The 17,278-nt window shown below is 36.1% G+C and overlaps 3 long non-coding RNA genes across 7 annotated transcripts in view; 2 read left to right on the forward strand and 1 right to left on the reverse strand.

The window, feature by feature from the left end:
- LOC138032336 (uncharacterized) overlaps window positions 1-11,817 on the forward strand; it is a 31,798-nt gene extending 19,981 nt beyond the window's left edge. For all 3 annotated transcript variants that reach the window (XR_011128354.1, XR_011128355.1, XR_011128353.1), the window contains 4 exons: window positions 567-609; window positions 1,497-1,549; window positions 8,311-8,380; window positions 10,160-11,817. This is a non-coding gene — a long non-coding RNA (uncharacterized lncRNA). The remainder of the gene's footprint in view (window positions 1-566; window positions 610-1,496; window positions 1,550-8,310; window positions 8,381-10,159) is intronic.
- Window positions 11,726-17,278, reverse strand: part of LOC138032335 (uncharacterized) — a 17,161-nt gene continuing 11,608 nt past the window's right edge. For 2 of the 3 annotated variants that reach the window (XR_011128350.1, XR_011128351.1), the window contains 7 exons: window positions 15,752-15,864; window positions 14,681-14,832; window positions 13,876-14,052; window positions 13,206-13,298; window positions 12,784-12,833; window positions 12,223-12,448; window positions 11,726-12,069 (listed from right to left, as the gene is read on the reverse strand). This is a non-coding gene — a long non-coding RNA (uncharacterized lncRNA). The remainder of the gene's footprint in view (window positions 12,070-12,222; window positions 12,449-12,783; window positions 12,834-13,205; window positions 13,299-13,875; window positions 14,053-14,680; window positions 14,833-15,751; window positions 15,865-17,278) is intronic. The other variant, XR_011128352.1, reaches the window with a different exon arrangement.
- The window catches only part of LOC138032337 (uncharacterized), a 9,155-nt gene continuing 5,225 nt past the window's right edge, over window positions 13,349-17,278 (forward strand). The window contains exon 1 of the long non-coding RNA XR_011128356.1: window positions 13,349-13,503. This is a non-coding gene — a long non-coding RNA (uncharacterized lncRNA). The remainder of the gene's footprint in view (window positions 13,504-17,278) is intronic.

Here is a 17,278-nt window from a genome sequence, read left to right on the forward strand (position 1 = left end):
CAAAGCCCTCATACTTAATCGCGAAATGATTCTTGCTCATCAACAAGTTAAATTAAAATAGTCTGCTATTGGTTTTTGATATAGGGAACTGTAGCATGAGCGGAGTTAAAATGTTTTAAAGTTGCGAACGTTTGTTAGTTTACATGGTGCAATAATATGTTCCATTTCATTAAGCAGTCGTACATTGCATCGACTTTGAAACACTTTAAATTTTCCTCTTCTCGATTTTGACCTATCTTTTCATTTATCGCAGTTTCCGAATTTAAGAATACACGGGCTGTTAAAACGTTTGGTTCTTCAAGTATTTCTTCTGGACAGCGCTGACAGTATGCAAAATATTTTTTTCTCATTTCGATTGTTGTACAATTCATTCAGTTCGTTCCCAAAAGAGTCAACTTGTTTTTTGGCACCTTAGTTTGGCATAATTAAGCGTCTACATGTAGGTCAGATTGCACCAATGAAAAAGTGTCTTGCTTTTTTGACACGTTTGTGCTGAAATGATACGTTCAATCGGGAACCGAGTAAGATATATTTTAATCCACAACCATTCGTGTCTTCTATTGCAGTTACACGGCGTTGTGATGTGCGTACAGCCTTTGCTGAATGCAGGTAGTGTGTATATGTGATTTACTGCTTTAACGTTAATAAAAAGTTGAGTTGAATTGGACGAGTTGACTGCGATTGGAGGAAGTGCTGTCGGACGGATAATTTGCTGTGTGAAGCCAGCTAAACCAGTGAACCCCTTCATCACGAGAACCCGCAGTTAATATGAACAAATCTATGCCAGCTTTTTGATTTGTGATAAGTAGAATTGACAGATAAATGTACATGTGCTTGGTTCGTCTCTTGTTGTGGTAAACACGTTTATGACTTGATTGACTCGACGGTAAGAATTTTCAAATAGTTTATACGTAGAGTTTCGGTTTTGACCTCTAGAAGTTTACTTACGTATGTCTTATAAAAAGAACAAGTTCAAAATTCTGATGAATTTATGTCCTTTATCGTTTGAAGCTGACCATGTTTTGAAATTTTGGAGACCGCTTTCTGGAAACCTTAAGGTTAACTTAATAACCTTATTATTGGGATTGTGACGTCGCCCCTGTCTCTTCCCAACCTTAACTAAGTACATGTAGATAAACCAAGATAAGGACAAGGGTATTGAAGGGTGATGGTATTTTCCAGTCCGTAAATGATTTCTGTTTCCGAGAGTGTAACTCTCTGCCCATAGAGACTTCAAGATGCTGAATACACCGCAAAACGATTTCGCTATGGCACATGAGAAGATTGTAACATAGTGTGTTTGACATTGGCACAGTAGGGGCAGTAAGGGTTTGTTTTGTCTTCATTTTATAATTATGGTGTTCGTTGTATAAAGAACGTTTTAAACTATCTTGACATGTACTGAAGGACAGATAACTTTAATTCATTTTTTCTTCAAAAAGGAAGTTGTTGTTCTAGTGTGTTGAAACTTAGTTTTGTTTGTATTTTTCCTGCAGCAGAAGGATACTATTATTGCTGTTCAATCAAGGTGCTGGAGCTGATTTGGCAAGTAAGCTTTTAAATTTAAAATCATAGGTGTTTTCTGTGGCACACATTAGCATACTGAATTTATTTAGGATTTCTTTGAGTGAAGTAAAGCTATTCTTTCCTTCAATGACAAAATAGTCAAACGTTAGGATTTTGTCGATCAACTCAGTATTTATTTAGTTCCACATTGGGAAAAACGCAGGAACTTTGTTTATGTTAATAAACTGGTTGTTTCAAATAACTTGATTCGATCAAAAACACTCTCTTTTCTTTTGGGTTTTACTATTTTTCTTACCAGTACATAATTATGTCACAGTAGAGCCTGGATACGTTATCATTTAGGCGTGAGGTTTTAATGACTGTGATAATTGCAGTTAAACAGGGGCCACAGAGAGGGAGGCCAGGGGGCTATAGCCTCCCTCCCCCCTCCCACTTTGTTTTCTCCTAAACCTCTTACCCCTCCCCTCACACTTCCGTGATGCATACAAAAACCTAGCCCCCACCCCCCCCTTTCCCTCCTACTTTCAAACGTACTCCATGGCCCTGTTAAAACAAAAGCGTTTCACCCTGTCAAGTCCTTTATTTTCTTCTTTTTAATAACGGTTTACTCCATTTTGGGTTTTCTGATTTTCCATACATACTATTCGGATGTGAACTTTGTCAGAGCGTGTAGTGTTCACCAGAAACGATGTGACCAAACATTGATTTGTACACTGTCTTTTTCGTTAATATATAGGCGTCTCCCAATTTGGGAAAATCGGACCATAAGTGAAGTTTTTAAAAATCGTTTGCTTGGAGAAGGCTCAAACCAGTTTTAACACTTTCAACAAACTGTACTATTTACTGGGTTGCCAGTATGGGAATCCCAGTCGGAAAATGGGTAATATTTGATCGTTTCTTTTTTTTCTTTTCTTTTTTTTTTTCCTTTTTTTTTTCTGTGTCGGTAACCGTTTTGCCTGTCACTCCCCTGCTAAGTGGTGTCTTTGTGCATAGAGCCTTCAGCGTGTATTTTGTTAGGATCGAGACGGTAGTGGAAATGCGTAGATTTCTCTGCTGGACACAGTAGAATATTTAACTTAACCTGCAATGGCCTCGAAAGTCTTGTGACGCGAATGGCGTTTTAGTGGATCTTTAAACAAAATATACCCTATGGAGCTCAATAATGGAAAGTCAATCGGATAAACAAGACAGGCGATGAAAAATAAATATCTGGAATCTTAAAAGCGACGAGTAATGGACTTCGACAACAATCTATCCCACGCCGAGCCGAAATCAAAGTGAGCTGTATTTCTAATATTTTACCAATTGTGCTGTTATGTAGAACACTGAAACCAAATGGAAAATTCTCTGGTAACTTATGGGTTAAACAAAGGCAGAGAACGAATGGAACACCTTAAGTGGATAATTGTATCATTTTATTTGTACTGTTAACTTAATTAAATATACCATGTGCGCCTCGTGAGCTTGTTTTTGCCGTCTGCTGTAACCTTGATTTCCACTCTAAAAATTACCTCCAGAACCTACCTTTTGCGTGGAATAAGCTTTTAGAATGATGTTCTTGTCTTGTGTGGTGATACTTAATGATTCGGAAACATTTTGTGAAAAAATATTTGGAACGGGTCACACGCGCAACTTGATCGCCCGACCGCCCTGATCACAAGGCAACTTTTTTGTCTCTACAAATTCAAGGAGATTTCTAAAGGGGCCCAGGGTCCTGGAAATTTAATAACCAGCTGTTGGAGGATGAAAATTTCGTTCCAACTTGTTAACAGGACATACCCAGAAATTTTCGAACAATATAAGGATCTTAAAAATAAACGATGACTTTGGGAAATGATTAAAATGGAAATTCGTGCCTTCACTATCACCTACTCCAAGAAAAAAAGGCGAGAAGTAAAACAAAGAGAAATAGAATTGCAAAATGAAATCAACGAGCTAGACCAGAAAATATGTAGCGACCTTTGCCTTGATGCCAATACTTTGAATAATTATGAAGAAGCTAAAAAGCAACTGAACGATTTATATGACATGAAAGGTAGAGAGACAATGTCTCGTTCTAAATCCCGCTGGATTGAACAGGGAGAAAAGCCTACAAAATATTTCTTTAAATTAGAAAAGAAAAAATATGAAAAGAAACTAATCAAGGAACTAAAAACTGAGAATCTGAGCCATTAACCAATATCAAGGACATAGGTAACAAAATTGAGGAACACTTTACCCAACTTTTGAGTCGTCAAAAAGTGGAGCATGAAATACTTTGAATAAAGCTAACTTTGACTCATTCGTAGAAGAGCTAGAGATGCCTAAGCTAACACAGGAAGAACAAGATCTAATGGAACACGACTTATCAATTGAAGAAATGAAAAATGCTATTAAATATTTTCAAAAGGGCAAGACTCCCGGTGACGATGGCTTTCCTGTCGAATTTTATGAAACCTTTATAGAACTAATCGGACCCAACTTGTTGGATTCTTATAATGAAGCTTTTCAAGAAAACAAACTCTCGCTTTCGCAACGAAGAGGAATTATCAATCTAATCCCCAAGGGCGATGAGAACTTAAACGATTTAAGAAATTGGCGACCCGTTACTCTTCTTAATTTGGGTTATAAAATTCTTGCAAGAATCATAATGCGTATGGAACCTTTCTTGCTAAAACTAATTCATCCTGACCAAACTGGCTTTATTAAAGGAAGGTATATAGGGCAAAATATTAGGCTTCTAAATGACTTAATGTCGTACACCGAACGCAATATCTCTGGTATCTTTCTCTTTGCAGAATTTTAAAAGGCCTTTGATTCGCTAGAATGGGATTTTTTGCATAGGGCTCTAAAAGCTTTTAACTTTGGACCAGCTATTAGGAAATGGATTACAGTCCTCTACAACTATGTCGAAAGTGGAGTGATGAATGGAGGCTATATGTCTAATTACTTTACAATATCAAGAGGGGTATGGCAGGGCTGTCCGCTTGGCCCATACTTATTCTTTCTGTCGAATTGTTAGCACTGAAACTCCGTTATATTCCAGAGTGCAAAGGTATCTCTCTTCCAAAGTCTCAAGAGGTGAAGCTATCTCAATTTGCCGATGACATAACACTCATTTTAAGTGATATAGACTCCCTTAAGGGTTCTTTGCCTTGTATTAACATCTTCGGTGAAATATCAGGTCTCAATTTAAATGCGACAAAGACAAAAGCTATATGGATTGGATCGAAGAAAGAGTACAAGAATAAGATATTGAATTTCACATCGATAAGAGAACCTATAAAAATCCTAGGTACATATATATATATCATACGATCAACAAAAAACTAATGGGGCCAATTTTTTTAAGCAGAATTCAAAAAATGAAGATGAAACTGAATATGAGACAGACGCGTGACCTTTCTCTTTATGGCCGAACGCTCTTAGCGAAAACAATTGAGTATCTCAGTTGGTATACACTGCTTCGATGCTTACAGTCCCTGAAAATGTTATTCAAAAAACGCAAAGCTGAACTCTTTGCTTTCCTTTGGAGAAATAAGAAAGACAAAATCAAGAGAAAAGTGATTTATCAACCTCTTGTAGATGGAGGATTAAATTTTATTAATTTTAGAACTATGTGAAAGTCCCTTCGTCTGAGCTGGATTGGCAGACTGCTAGATAGCAGCGATGCTAACTGGAAGACAATTCCAAATTATTATTTTTATAGACAAGGTGGCCTAACCTTTTTACTAAATTGTAACAACGATACAAAATGCATCGATTCAAGCTTGCCCCTGTTCTATAAAGAACTGCTAGAATACTTTCAGGAACTTGTTAATATGTATGGCCTTGACCAGCGACGGAAATTTGTCTTGTGGAATAATAGGGAAATAAAGATTGAGGGGAAAACATTGTTTTGGAAAACATGGTTTGAAAAAGGAATCTTTTTGGTGCAAGATTTGCTTAATGAAGACGGAAAGTTCTTGTCTCTCCAAGAATTTCAGGATAAATTTGATTTAGAAATTAATTTTCTTCAATATTTTCAAATGATTGCTGCTATTCCCAGCGAGATTAAATGTAGTGCATATAAAACGCAAATCACGCCTGATGATCTCTTCAAAATGGAGGATATACCTCAGTTAAGTTCAGTTGGTGTGAAAGCTTGGGAACAACTCTTCCCTGATTCGTTTGTTTCCTGGAAAGCTAACTTTCAAAAGATATATGATCAATGCTCTCTATGCTCAAGCCAAGACTCTATACTTCATACATTTTTGGACTGTGCTACTACGTCTTCAATCTACACCGATATTGTGAAATGGTTCAATAATCTGAGCAACTTAAAACTTACTCGCCCGAATGAACAGATTCTATTCCATATAAAGGAGGAAAAATGCAAGCTGACGAACGCCCATGAACGCAAACTAGATATTTTCCTTCTATACACCAAATATTATTTATACACTTGTAAAACACTTTCTAAGACGCCCAACTTTGTAGAATTACAGAGGAAAATTGAATGGCAATGGAACTTGAAAACTGCTCTTCTGTTTGATACTAACCCCCCTCCCCCCGTCTTAATCGTTGTTATGTTTCTATATATATATATATATACTGATATATAAATATGTACTTTATTACGTGCGACTTGTATAGTATGCTGTTTTTTATTAGTTGATTTTATTCTTTATGTACATTGTTGTATTGTTGTGTTGCAAATAAATAAATAAAAATATATATTATTATTATTATATTATAATATTTGAAAGAAAAATTTCGCGGGAATCGGGACGCGGTGAAAATGAGTTAACAAATTTTCATACGTGCTTTGAAATGTGATGCGCGAGGAGACAGGAATTTTTTCTCTGACAAGTGATTTTGTCATTGTAGTGCAAATGAAGTTTATTTGGGAAGCCAACAATATCTCTTTAACTACCTGGTTAATCCAATTTGTTGCTACGACTTGCTAGTGCGAAGATTGTTTACATGAAAGTCACGCTTTTTGCGAATTTTGAGTGCCATGAAATTACATCATTTGCGTGACAACCCAGTGTACGCTTTATGGAGCGTCTAGTTGGAAGGATTGATTCTACCAAACCTTTTCACTTAATAATAGTGTTATGATACCAAATAAGAGACCAATAGATGCTTAACAAGGTGCACTTATAATGTGACGTAACGGGTTACCATGGGTTACCACCTCACGAAAGAAGGGTAGGCTGTAATGGTAAACAAAAGAGCCATCTAAAACCAACCTGTATTTTGTCTTTAAACGCGTATATCTCAAAATCTAACTTGGTGACCCTCATTGTTAGTCGTGGATACGCGAAACGTATAAACGACTATCGCTTGGGGTCAGAATATGCAAATTTGTCACTCACACAAATGTAAACTAATCGATAAGTCAACAACCAATATCGATTTTCTCAAGATATACCAATTTGTCACTCACTCAGTTGAATTCAAATTTCAGTCAGCCTATGTTACCAAGCCATTGCTCCATGGGATACTAAAGGTGTCACTTTGCTATGTGTGTTGAAAATGAGAGACATTTTCTCGTCGATCCGCCAAGTTCACGGTCCACTGGTATTAGCAAAGGAGCACGCCGTGAGATTTTTCGTGGACAGTGACAACTGTGTTCACCAAAAGCAAACTGCTGTTCTTTTAGTTTATTATTTCACCATTCTATTGGTTATATTCGATACCTGTAAGGTGTATTCGTAATTTATTTAAAAGCCAAAAGCCCCTAAATGTAAAAGACGGGTATAAAACCACCCGATAGCTGTTTACAAATATGAGAAATATCCAGATATTTTCGGTATCACATTGATGTAGTTGAACAGAAACATTCCTTTACGATAAGAACGAAACACGAATTCATTCTTTTCTCGGTAAATTGCTATCCTCTGGTACTTTATAGGCCTTTAGCAACCTCCTAAAAAGTTTAAAGGAGCCAAAAACAACGGTTGGAGATTATTTCACCTGACTCTTTTCCATCTACAAAATGCAACATGTTTCATGAGCCGTTCCAGATTTCGTGAAAGGTTGATGAGTTTTGGAAACAATCCTTGTCTTTACTTATCGCAAACTGAGGTTTTCGTACCCTTCAGATATTTGAAAATAACCTGGTGTAGCCTGCCAATGATAACGCATTCTTTTTCGATAACAATCAAACACGAATTCAGTCATTATTCAAAGATCAAACTGATCGCAACAGAACTCCCATTTTGTAAGCATTGTATCCACGACTTCTCCAGTTCTCCTTTGATTTATTACTGGAGAGCGATTAGCACGCTATGACAAAACTTTCTGCAAAGTTTAAAAGAATTATCTAGAGCAGATTCATAGCCATCTTCACAACTGAAAAATTTTTAAGGTGGCTCTGAATCGGCTCCAGAGATTTTTAAAACTTTGCGGAGAATTTCGTCTTAGCCTGCTAATCACTTTTCAGCAATAAAAAAATGGGGGTCACCGAGTTTGTTTTTGATATAGGGCTTTTTTAGATGGTTCTTTTGTTGCCATGGTAATTTATTACGTCACGTTAATATGTGCACCATGTTAAGCAATTATTGGTGTTTCATATGGTACCATAACATTGCCATTAAATGAAATAATAATACATTTCCTCCAAATTGTTGAAACCGGTTTGAGCCACCTTTAAAAGGGCTAATAATTATTCAAGTTCGTTTTCTTCGAACATCTAGTCTTCCTTCAACGACAATTGATATAATGATATATCCCTACTTCACCAAGTATTTTGTGATCGTTTCAGTTTGATTTCTAACTTATCAAACAAGTTTTTCTTGGTTGTGACTTTTTCATCAGTTTTCGAGAAGACATCCCTGAGGACGAACGTTGGCTTATCAGTTCACAGCATGGAGTCTTTATGATGCAGGTAAAGAACCAAGACATAATTGTTTTGACTTACACTGAAATGGTTTATTCTAAGGCCAACACAACTTTCAAGTTGTTTCAGAAGGTCAAAAAGTTCTTTAAGTGAGTCAATATATTTAAAAAGACGTTTGGTGTGCGCACAGGGAGACAACCCTAAGGATGCGAGAGCGCCTGACGTCATGTTATTTTGAGACAGTTGTACCGGCCGATTCAGCTGATCGAGGAAAATGTTCCATAAGAACTTCAAATCGCCGTGTTTCTTTTCGAAAATTCATTTTATGGAAAGTCAGATAAATAAAGTTCACTCACCTACTATTTTCTGCGTTGTCCTGAGTGATTTGATGGGTTTTTGGGACGCTTCGATTTCCTCTTCTATAATTGCACCAGAAGCAAATTCGCGTACTAGTGCGCTTGCTTGACTATGGTACTGTTACAAATGCGACTTAGCTCCCAAGAAATCGTGTGGAGGCTTTTTTTTTTTAAGTATTTTGAGTAGATGAAGAGTTCGTTATTTTTAAGAGAATAACCGGGAAAAGTTTAAATAAATTGTTGAAATCCCAAAGTGTAGTTATCATTTCCCGCAAAGTTTTTGAAATCTTTTTCCTCTCCCATTATGTTAAGGTTTCTCTCATCTTCTCATATTCTAAGCTAAACACTAAGTTAATTGTTCCTTTCTCATCTTACGAGAAATAAACTGTAGATTTCAGTTGTGGACTATCCGATCATTTTCAAGCCACTTTTCTTGCTAAATTACTTTGTTTCTACATATTGCACATAAAACAAGCTAAGTTCCATAGGTGTCAACAATTTATTTTTTCTTTGAACTAAGCGCTCAAAAAATAGGTTTGGATCATCCGCAAATTGTGCAAGGTTGATTTGGTTTGTTCCGTCCTCCGTAGCTCAAAACAAAGTCTAATCTATCAGTTTCTTCTGCTTTCCAATTCTCTTTTTGTAAGGGTATGGATTCCCTTTAAGTTACTGTACTACTTGAAGGGTATGGGTCCCTTTAAATTATTATTATGACAGCATGTATAAGGCTTGTCTCGTTGTTTTTGTAATGGAAATCATTCAAAACGTTCCTTGTGCTTCGTGGCCTTTCCTCAAAACCAAAATTGTTTTTCCAGGTGTAAATGGCCCTTTGCAGCTGGCGATCACATGGTAAAAAGAAGTGCCACACTGGAGAGCTAATTGCGCACTGGGACATCTAAACCAAAGCAACTTAATTTAAGTTGTTCTTCGTTTTAGATGTTCCAGTGCACAATTTGCTCTTCAGTATGGCGGTTTTTGTACCATGTGATCGCCAGCTGCAAAAGGCCCATTGTATTCTCCACGTTCCTCTGTCCGCTATGCTATCATGTTGACAGTGAATAGGCTAGTTTCGAATTGTGCAGCAACTTTTCTCTGAGCGCGTTTGGTTTAAACAAAAAAGAATTGGTCACAATTTACCACCAAATTACACCACATTTTGTTTTCCTTTAATCCTTAGATTCCCATGGGAAAGTCGGTAATCTCTCGTCTTATTGCTCGAAAGTGATAAAAGGGAAGATATAAAATTTTGCTCTGAAATAAATTTCGAGCCATCACTCAAGTATGGAAAACTAAGTGCCTGCTTCAGCGAATCTTTTCCGACTTTCATGTTACCACACTTTCATTTTGTAAAATGAAAATGCAAATGAGAATACTCCCGCCCTCCTTTACCCACCAAGAAAATAAGTATCAAGAGTTCCTTGTACGGCTAATAATACCTTACAAGCTTTTTTTCTTTTTGCTTTCGTTTCAGGTGCCGAGAAGATTTCAAGAGAAAATGCACTCTTCCACAAGAAAGCAACCAATTACCCCTCTCCCCTTTGTATTACCAATTCGATTTGCACCCGCGCGAATATTTTGAGGATAAAAGGGCGACTGCTCGCAAGTTACCAAAGCCATATCGGTATACTCTATTTCCTTTATATCCTTGCGTTTCCTGGCCCCTCCTCGGTATTACCCAAAATTAGCACCGTGTTTCCGTTTCTACCCGCGCGTACGATTTAAACGTAAGACCACTCCTCGCAAGTTACCACAACAACAAGGGGAATCCTAAATTTCCTTTAAATCGTGATAAAGATGCATCTCTGTCAAGATGTTAAATTTTCTCTGAAGTATGTTTGGAGCTTGTAATTATGAAATGTAAAGTGGCTCCGAATCTGCTCCAGCGAGTCTTTCGTAACTTGGCAAGAGTTTCATCTTACCACACTTATTTGTACAGTTAGAAGTGATCCTCGTTCTAATTAGAACAATTTAAGCAATTGTCTCTTGTAAACACCTGAAAAATACAGGCGACTTTAACGGGATTCGAACCCATGCAATGCTCCAAAGGGATTCAAACCCATCCAACTGAGAATGAAAGCCACACACACTCGAGTTGGGAGCAATCAATGAAACGTACGTATTAGAAGTGCGGTATAATGACGAAAGTTAGAAGTTTTCATGCCACATATCAGAACAATTTAGGAAGTTGTCTCTTAAACAGACTTAAATTGTGCTGTTAAGTGCGAGAATAACTTCTATTTTTTTTTCTATAAACGGCACTTCTAATATGTATGCTTGATTATATCAGTTACAAAATGACCGTAAGTTATAAGCACTCATTAAGCGTATATGTGGACAATTGTCTCTCATAGATAACTGCTCCAACGGGATTCAAACCCAACCAACTAAGACAGAAAGCAACACAGAATAAAACGTACCTATTAGAAGTGCGGGATATAGACGAAAGTTATTAGTGTTCCTGGCACATATCACGACGATTTCGCAGCTGTCTCTTACACAGACATAAATTGTCCTGATAAGTGCGAGATTCACTTCTAACTTTTGTGTATAATCCGCCTTTCTAATAAATGGAACGTACATATTAGAAGTGCAGGATTTGGATGATAGATAGAACTGATTCTAGTACTTATAAGGACAATTTAAGCAGTTATCTCTTAAGACGATATGAAGAGATAACTGCTTAAATTGTCATGATAACTACGAGGTCACTTCTAACTTTCATCCAGAACCGGCACCTCTAATATGTACGCTTTTTATATATTGTTTCTTAACAGACGTAAAGATAGCAGAGTAACAATAACTCTCAAAAAAGAAACGACAGTTTTCAATTGTAAAAACATGTTTCGACATACTCATGTCATCTTCAGTTGCAAATGAGCTTTTTCAACGGTTGTACATTTGAATTTATAACATAAATTGAAAAAGCTCATTTGCAACTGAAGATGACATGTTTTGTAAATTGAAAACTGTCATTTCTTTTTTGAGAGATATTGTTTCTTCCCGCAAAACTGATTAACTTGTCAAGAACCACTTTAGATATATAACAAATGATCTTTAATAGCAAACATTTTTTGTAATAACTACTTACAATTTGTAAATACATCCACGAAAATACAAATAAAAACTTATGTTTCATTCACCTCTTTGTTACCTCAACAAAAACCTTACTTGAGACTTATATATTTATATACACACACAGATTTTTCCATAAATGACACTTATATTATACCGAATTTCCACAAAACCCTAGTTCAGACTTATATTTTATATACACAAATTTTTTTTTTTTTTTCATCAACACTTAATATATGTACCAAATTTTCAAACAATTCTTCTTTTCCTCAAAAACACTTATATTTACAAATACACAGCAAAATACACCTGAAAAAATTTTTTCCGCAACAATCCCACGCAAAACAAAAATAATATATACACACATAAACGACACTTCTGACAAAAAAAACCCTAATACACACAAAAAATTGTAAAATTTTTTTTCACTCAACAACACTTATAATATTTGCAAATATACACCTGAAAAAATTTTTTCCGCAACAATCCCACGCAAAACAACTACATGAAATTCCAAAAAAAGAAAACAGCCCCAAATTTCTATAAATAAAAACTACACTTTATACATAAAATTCCTATGCAAATCTTTAGATAGCAATTAACCTCCAACAAAAGAAAACACATTAAATCTTAACGTAAAAATCTACTACCAAAAAATAATAACTCCTTCTTCCCTGAATTAAACAATCTGCAACAAAAAAAATCTATTACAACATCAATTTCTTTTTCATACACTTAATACTGAAACTCTTAAGATAGATCTTAGACAACAACCACAAAACTAGGACGTTTTCTAGAGACATTTCAGTTGATAAATGTACAAAACATTACAAGTGGAAAAAGTGCTAATTATGCTAGTAACAACAAAATATACATAATTATTGAAAGGATAGTTTTACATTACACAATGTAATTGTCCGTGCAAACTAAAACTATCCTTGTAATATGAAACATTTATCAACTGAAATTTCTGTACAAACATGAGTTGTAAACTTCAAAGTTCTCACAAGAACAAATGCTTACCACTTAAAAAACAAATTCAAACATCCGAGATTTCTCTCCTCTATGGAATTCTATAAAACAAACAAAAATAAGAACTTAAATTAACAGAAAAAATGAAAGCTACTGGAAAAATCAATAAATTAATCCTTAATTGAACACTTCCTTCAAACAGTAAAACATAAACCAATGAGTCACACATGTTTTCAAAACATCACTTTTACCTCCACCAAAAAAAGACTAAGTTTGACATGTTAATTTTCCACTTACTCTTATATACAATCATTGGCTATGTACATATTCCAAAACGGGGTGAAAACAAAATAATTATTTACATGGTTCGCAAGAACAAATGTTATTTCTAATGCAAAAACCTCTATAAATATTATTGTCAATACAGAGGGCGCTTCTGCAAACTTGGGGATTCATCATAATAGATGACTTACCTGGCTTCCAATGTTCTATGTTCCATGAAAAACAATAATTTCCACAATTGCCATAGGAAGCTGCTCCATTAAATCAGTACATATTTCTTACATCTGTGGATTAAAAAAGACATCACCAGTTACATGTATATTTCTTCCTGCAAGTTAGCTATGCCATCCTTGTCTAGGATACATGTATCTAAGTGCGGTACAGGATCAGTCTTCAAATAACCAGGGAGAAAACGGTGTGTTTATAAAAACATCTACAACATGGTTAGACTCTCTAGCCTTCTCGGATAGGAAGAATCGCAACATACAGGTACATGTAAAGAACCCACACACTGTTCACAAAGAATAGGGCATGGATCCTCAGAGATACTACTATAATACCCACATCAAGGAACTTTAAAATCCAAGATTAAAAGAAGATATGGGGAATGATAGATAACACTAACAACCATGACTCAAGATTTAATGCTCCTTGCAATTGGCTTACGTTGTTGTAATCTGTATGTTCAAATGAACAAGTTAACAGTCATAGCAGTGTTTAGTTAAACATAGTTTTGAAATCCAAAGAAAAATAAAAATTGATTATTATTATTTTGATCACATGGGCACTTTCAGTTGAGATAACAGGGATGATCCTCCATCTGTTGCTCATTGATAAATTGTTCAAACTAAGTCTGGATACCTTAAGCTTGGAGTTCCTTCCAAAAATTCACATGCTGTTGTGTACTTCTTGGGAATCTGGTAATTATGCTGGGGGTATGGATCTCCAGCAGGCATTTGTGACTATTTTGACTTTATGCCCTCTCAACTCACAGTGCATTGTACAATATCATGGGCTAGGGGCCTTTGTGCCACAAACCTGTTAAGATATCAGACAGGCAAAAAAAATTCAGGGAGCCGTGAGCTATAAATAAAAAGGACTACGAGGCTAGACCAATTGAGTTCCTGGAGTATCTGAGCAGATCAAGCTCTCCAACTTCCATGGAGCACAGCCATCAAATACCACTCCAAAATGGCCTAGTCTTGATGTCCCAGAGTCTACTGCTCCAGGAATGTCTACACAGCTCAAGGAGCCGAGTAGACAGGTATACCATATGCCACAGTGTCAAGCCAAAACAAACTAGACTCAGTGAAACTCTTCAACCTCACATATGCCTTCTCATGTGATGAACTTCAAGATACTTTCAGATTTCTTTTCAGGAATCCAAGGGAGCAATTACCTTTAGTTATGGTTACATAATGATTTTTGAATATGTTAACTCCACTAAAGATCTTTCGAAATGTTGATTACTAACTAAAGATATTTAGCCTGATACAGTGTAGATCAGTCGTAGCACTGATGCAGAACCTGTACTCACTTGAACTTTTAAAGATTGAAACAATTAAAATACCATATATTTATTATTGTCAGTGCTAAGGGGATGTGCCTTGATCCAAACATGAGGATTTAATTATCATAACACAGATAACTCTCAACATAGACATACCTGGGTTGCAATGTTCTGCGTTCCATGAAAATAACAATTCCCCATATCACTATGCCAAACAAAATGTTAGGGAACTGCTCCACGTCAGACCATGGTCTCACTCAAATTTCTTCACAGCAACATGTACAGATTCATAAGCACATATCTTAGATCTGTGGATTTTAAAACAACACAACCTGTAACAGAAGTCCTGAATAATCATTGCTTGTGCTACCTGTACCACACTACAAATTCTAAAAACAGTTTATGGACATGGGAATAATTTGTGCCTTCAATGCTACTTTTCTCCTTTAAGACAACAGCTTCTTCATATTGTACTCTAATCTGCCTACACTACAAACACCTTTGCTAGGAAAATGGAGCAGGCAGATCAGCTATCAAAATAATGATAAAATGCCTCCTCAGTACATGTACAAAAGCCGATTAACGCTAATCCCAGATTAAAAGTTAACCAATGAGTTTATTTCTGTACTCCCAAATGTTTTTCAACGCTGATATTCGGCAAAACCTTACGATAGAAGATGTCAATTTTGAAAAACAAAAATATGCAAAAGAAACTACTGTATCACCAAAAAGTAGGAAAACATGAAATAAAAGTTTACCCTAATCCTGGATTAAGTTAAAAGGCTTCCGAACAACTGGGCCCTGTAGGATACCTTTCAAACAGGGAAGGGAGTAAAAAAAACACCAGTTGCAGTAATTGAACAAAATTAATTAATACTGTATGGATAGTGGCTACCATGTGAGAGGTTGTGAGTTGGACTCCGGCTGGACCAACACTCAAGGGCCTTCAATACAAATAACTGAGGAAAAAGTACCGTACTACCATATACCTAAATGTGATGACTTCTGCAAATGGTTACTCTCTTACTAGTCTCATCAAATAGGGGCAACAAACCAAAGGCCCCGTCTCAAACCCAAATGATCATGCCTTCCAAGCCAGTTCAAACCTGAATTTTTCAGGCTTTCTTTTGGTAATTCATATAATTATTCATTTTCATCTCATTTGTTGATCATTGATAAGTTGTTCAAAGCAAGTATGGATACATGTATCTCAAGTTTGCAGTTTACCTTTCGGAAAATTCACATGATGTTTCATACTTCTTGGGACTTGACCTCCAGCAGGTATTATTTTGTCAACCCCTCGCTTGGCAACTTTAAGAATGGGCTTGGTGACCACACACCTGTCAAAAGAAATCAGACGTTTGGGAAAACAAAATGCTGTTAAACTTGATAAAACAGGGTTTTACTTCACTTCAGCAGAGATGGAAGCATTTTCGAATTGCCCTATAATGCTCTGCACCCCTCTTTGTGTATAAATGTGACTTTGTATGTCTACATAATTAATGTTTGTCTTCACTTAAATCCTTACAATGTATTTCCCTCATTCTTTTAAAGTGCTACTATGACCAAAAATCAATCCTACTTTTTCTTTGTATTTCAAAACTATGTGACCAAAGTTTTAAGCCTTCAATTAAAAAAGGACACCTATTTATGTTGCACAGCACAGTACAGTAAAAGAATTTTAAATTTTATGTGGTAGCCAGTGTAGCTGGAATAATAATGGTCTAATAAGGAAAGGAAAGGAACTATATTGAAGTGTCTAGTCAAAGAAATCTGCGTACTCTTGTAAATCGATCAATCACATCCATAATGCATATTTGCCGCATTTACAATCTGCAATGGTAGGCACATTCAATTAATTAATAAAGGTATTTATCATTTTTCTTTTTCCCAGCAAACGTCAAGATTTCTAAAAATTATTCGAGATCTGCTCAATACTGATGGTACAAAGATCAGCAAAAATTCTATCAAGAAATTTAGACGTGTTTGGAAAATTTCTTGTCTTAATGGTGATGCCACTCATCGAGCGGCCGGCCTTGAAAGATTGTTTCAATAAGCATAAGCTCAGCACATAAGTTTAGTAGTCAATTCACTTTTTATAATCAAAATCTACAACTATTGATGAATGAACTTGATACATATCATAATCCTAATGGAAGATTGATTGACATATAATTGTAACATCTCTCCTGTTTTGAAAAGTGTCTCTTCCTAAAGCAATCATTAATTTTGTAATCATCCAGCACACTGTCTATTCTCTTAATCATGCAAATCTTTAATGTTCTCCACGTCTTATCAATCAAAAGTAAAAAACAAATCATAATGAAAAAATAATAATGTTGAACTATGAGATGTCCTTTAATCCTGGTCAATCTCCCAGAAATTGCTGTACTAATCTACTGTGATCATGTACTCTTTCTTTCAGTTGTTGAGTTCAAAGAGGTCTACTGCTACATGCTCCCAGGGTCGGCTGGGTGCCTTGTGTGGTATCAGAGACTCTTTCTGGTGGCTGGTCTCCTACTTGCAACAGGTCTCACAGGTTGATCATTTCCTTTAATTTGGCATTCGTGTTTGGGCAGAATATGGTTTCCGATGCTCTTCGTGTGCCAAGGTGTGAGGCATGTAGCCTGCAGAGCAGGCACTTTTTTGGGAGGTGTAATACGCTTGTTCATAATGGACCGCCATTTTGAAAGCACATAGCCGGTCCACTACCATTTCATACTGTCCTCCTCTCACTGAGTGCAATTTTCTTTA

This window comes from Montipora capricornis, chromosome 14 (assembly GCF_036669925.1).
Source record: "Montipora capricornis isolate CH-2021 chromosome 14, ASM3666992v2, whole genome shotgun sequence".
Taxonomy (NCBI): domain Eukaryota; kingdom Metazoa; phylum Cnidaria; class Anthozoa; order Scleractinia; family Acroporidae; genus Montipora; species Montipora capricornis.